General features: G+C 42.2%; 1 long non-coding RNA gene across 1 annotated transcript in view; it reads left to right on the plus strand.

Annotated features, from left to right (window-relative positions):
- LOC128634995 (uncharacterized) overlaps nucleotides 1-1226 on the plus strand; it is a 1525-nt gene extending 299 nt beyond the window's left edge. The window contains exon 2 of the long non-coding RNA XR_008397902.1: nucleotides 751-1226. This is a non-coding gene — a long non-coding RNA (uncharacterized LOC128634995). The remainder of the gene's footprint in view (nucleotides 1-750) is intronic.
- Nucleotides 1227-4253: the final 3027 nt, after the last annotated feature.

Here is a 4253-nt window from a genome sequence, read left to right on the forward strand (position 1 = left end):
AATAATGTAGGCATTATAAATTCACTAATTTATTTATTTATTTATTTATTTATTTATTATAATTTATACTTAATGATAATGAATGTAGGGTTTTTTAACTCTGACAGTACAATAAAAATAATTTATAAGAAAGAATAAATGAGGAGTGAGCTGTTAGCTGAATAAGTACGCAGTGTGTTCCTCAGTAAACGGAGCACTTTTACATTCACAGCTTCTTAAGTTCATATTGTGTGCTGTGAAGGACATGGTATAAAACTTAATCCTGTGTCTGTTAGCCTTCTATCATTTCACTGATGTACTGATTTTGAATCTCCAAACAAAGATAAACAGTGTGTAGAAAGGTGGATGTGGTGTGATGTGGTTATTTCCATCACTGGACTGATTTCTCAGACTTTTTGCCAGATATGTGATTTCTAATCGAGTAAATCTTGTTATCAGGAAACTCAAAGGGAAGGTGTGATGTATTTTCCAGCCCTGATTCTGTGGAATATCAGTGTATTTACATCATCAGTGTCTTTATTTTACTGTAGGACTACATGTAAAAGTAGCAGAACAACTTAGGAGGACTGGAATACACTCCCAGAATAAATCTGATCAAAGTCCGAGTCGCTCCACAATATAACGAGTGACTAGTAAATGTTCTCCTGCTGAGTAGTTCTACTGAACTGCAGTAATGTGAATCAGCAGTGATGAGTAAATGTTGTGTAAGCGTGTGTAAATGTGTGTTTCTTGTGTGTTTGTGGTCTCCAGCCGGTCCCACGGTGAAGCCCTCCGTGTCTCTGCTCCCTCCCTCCTCTCTGCAGCTGTCTGAGGGATCGGCCTCGCTGCTCTGCCTGCTGTCTGCCTACTCTCCACAGGGGGCGCTGGTGAGCTGGACTGTGGACGGCTCAGAGGTGAAGGACGGGGTTCTGACCAGCGCAGAAGAACAGAAGAAGGACGGGTACACACGCAGCAGCACCCTGACCCTCAGCAAAGCGCTCTGGGAAAAGGGGGAGGAGTTTGTCTGTAAGGTCTCCCATGACAACGTCGATCATCCGGTCACGTTCAGAAAGAGCCAGTGTGAAGTCTAACAGCTCCAAGATAGAATTGAACACTGAGCTGCTTACACATCCATCTACAATAGAGTTTCAATTCTACACAATGCTGACATTTCTGTCTTTACTCTCTTCACTGTCCTGTTGCTCTTCCTGTAGTTTTGCTCTGCTGAAATAAAGCTTCATTTTGGACATTGTGTGTTCTTTTATTAGAGTTAATAGTCATTATCAGTGTGATGAGAGAGTGTGTTTAGCTGTAGATTCAGTGCTGTGTGTTGTGCTTCAGTGAGTTTGGCTGAAGGAAGTTGAACATCTGCTGAAAGTGCTGCTCTATTCTGGGAGAAAGAGGATCACTCGGCCGTCTTCATGTAAATCTCTCTCTCACTTCACTGATCTCTCTCTGTTTGTCAGTTTTTTCTGGTTAAGACTGCTTTTATACAAGTTGGTGGGTTTGTAGGAGGAGGTTAAAGTCACACTTTGCTGCTATGAGCTATATTATTTGGCATGAACCTGTAATGATTCATGATCATCTATCAATTAAACCATTTATTTAATATATAACTAATGTCTCCATCTTTACCTCTGTAATATTGCTATGATTAGGATCCCACTTGTGTTACTACTAGGTGCTGAATGTCTGATACATCCTTTTATCACATTCAGGACTGACTATTACAGTTTAGTCTTACCTGATAAACCTAAAAAAAATAAACAAATAAAAATAAAAAATAAAAACATAACAAAATAGTGCAGCAGATCACTCAGATAAGGTCAATGTCCTGGACCGTTTCTGGAGTAAGAACCTCAGGTGTCTGAGTTTCTGGGAATTCAGGGTCTTGACCTAAACACTTCTACATTTCCTATTTAATGTTATTAAGAATGAATGAACTGCTGGATTTGGTGGTCGTGTCATTCCAGTTCTTGACTCCTGTCCATTGTAGCAGATCCTGCAGGAACACAAGGGACTGGCTGTAGCACACAGAGCTGTGGGAGTTTCAGCTCCTCTGTGTTGGCCTCTGTAATGCTCGTTCTACCTTTGAGACACAGATCGACATGGTTGTTGTGACGAGGCGTGATGAAAAAACGGTCCTCCACAAGAAAATTGATGGCAAGGCCACAATAGCACTTTTTTGCATAGGTGTTTTATTGACAGCGCTCCTATTTACAGTCTATTTACAATACAACAAATGTGCGCGAAAATATGTACATCCACATGAAGGCGCAAAAAATAGACAAAATAGGGGAAACAGAGAAAATGGAGGAAAACTATACAAAAATATATACACTTCAGCACTTGGCTGGTAAATTCATCCATAGAACAATAAATACACACAGACCACTCACACTGCAACTCCAAACTATAACCCACCCTAAACAAACAGGGCCTGGCTTTTAACCTGGAAACTCCACCCACATGGACTCCTCCATGTTCTCCCAGAGGTAAGTATTAAATCAATACCTTTTCGTAAACAACAATATATATAATTACATATAATTTTCAGTATCATAACATATATACCCAGTCATCACTATACATTATATAACATAATATATACAATATTCACTTTTATACAGGAATTAACTTGGATTTTGTATTCCCAACTCCCCCCCAAACAAACAACAGTTAAGACAGTCCAATTAACGGCGTGATTGTGCAGGTGCAGCATGGGAATTCAGCAGTATCTGATTTTCTGGATCATTTATGTGGTTGGCCTTTTGCTTCTGGTAACCTGGACTAAGACGCAACACACACAGACAACTGAAAACACAACACGACGTGCAGCTAAATACAATAAACATTTACTAGTGAATATACAATATCTCACAAAAGTGAGTACACCCCTCATATTTTTGTAAATATTTCATTATATCTTTTAATGTGACAACACTGAAGAAATGACACTTTGCTACAATGTAAAGTAGTGAGTGTACAGCTTGTGTAACAGTGTAAATTTGCGGTCCCCTCAAAATAACCCAACACACAGCCATTAATGTTTAAACCGCTGGCAACAGAAGTGAGTACACCCCTAAGTGAAAATGTACAAATTGGGCCCAAAGTGTCAATATTTTGTGTGGCCACCATTATTTCCAGCACTGCCTTAACCCTCTTGGGCATGGAGTTCACCAGAGCTTCACAGGTTCCACTGGAGTCCTCTTCCACTCCTCCATGACGACATCACGGAGCTGGTGGATGTTAGAGACCTTGTGCTCCTCCACCTTCCATTTGAGGATGCCCCACAGATGCTCAATAGGGTTTAGGTCTGGAGACATGCTTGGCCAGTCCATCACCTTCACCCTCAGCTTCTTTATCAAGGCAGTGGTCATCTTGGATGTGTGTTTGGGGTCGTTATCATGCTGGAATACAGTATGCAGTATTCCATCATGCTCTGCTTCAGTATGTCACAGTACATGTCGGCATTCATGGTTCCCTCAATGAACTGTAGCTCCCCAGTGCCGGCAGCACTCATGCAGCCCCAGACCATGACACTCCCACCACCATGCTCGACTGTAGGCAAGACACACTTGTCTTTGTACTCCTCACCTGGTTGCCGCCACACACACTTGACAACATTTGAACCAAATAAGTTTATCTTGGTCTCATCAGACCACAGGACATGGCTCCAGTAATCCATGTCCTTAGTCTGCTTGTCTTCAGCAAACTGTTTGTGGTCTTTCTTGTGCATCATCTTTAGAGGAGGCTTCCTTCTGGGACGACAGCCATGCAGACCAATGTGATGCAGTGTGCGGCGTAAGGTCTGAGCACTGACAGGCTGACCTCCCACCCCTTCAACCTCTGCAGCAATGCTGGCAGCACTCATACGTCTATTTCCCAAAGACAACATCTGGATATGACGCTGAGCACGTGCACTCAGCTTCTTTGGTCCACCATGGTGAGGCCTGTTCTGAGTGGAACCTGTCCTGTTAAACTGCTGTATGGTCTTGGCCACCGTGCTGCAGCTCAGTGTCAGGATCTTGGCAATCTTCTTATAGCCTAGGCCATCTTTATATAGAGCAACAATTCTTTTTCAGATCCTCATAGAGTTCTTTGCCATGAGGTGCCATGTTGAACTTCCAGTGACGAGTATGAGGGAGTGTGAGAGCGATGACACCAAATTTAACACACTTGCTCCCCATTCACACCTGAGACCTTGTAACACTAACAAGTCACATGACACCGGGGAGGGAAAATGGCTAATTGGGCCCGATTTGGACATTTTT

Source organism: Ictalurus punctatus, chromosome 14 (assembly GCF_001660625.3).
Source record: "Ictalurus punctatus breed USDA103 chromosome 14, Coco_2.0, whole genome shotgun sequence".
Classification (NCBI taxonomy): domain Eukaryota; kingdom Metazoa; phylum Chordata; class Actinopteri; order Siluriformes; family Ictaluridae; genus Ictalurus; species Ictalurus punctatus.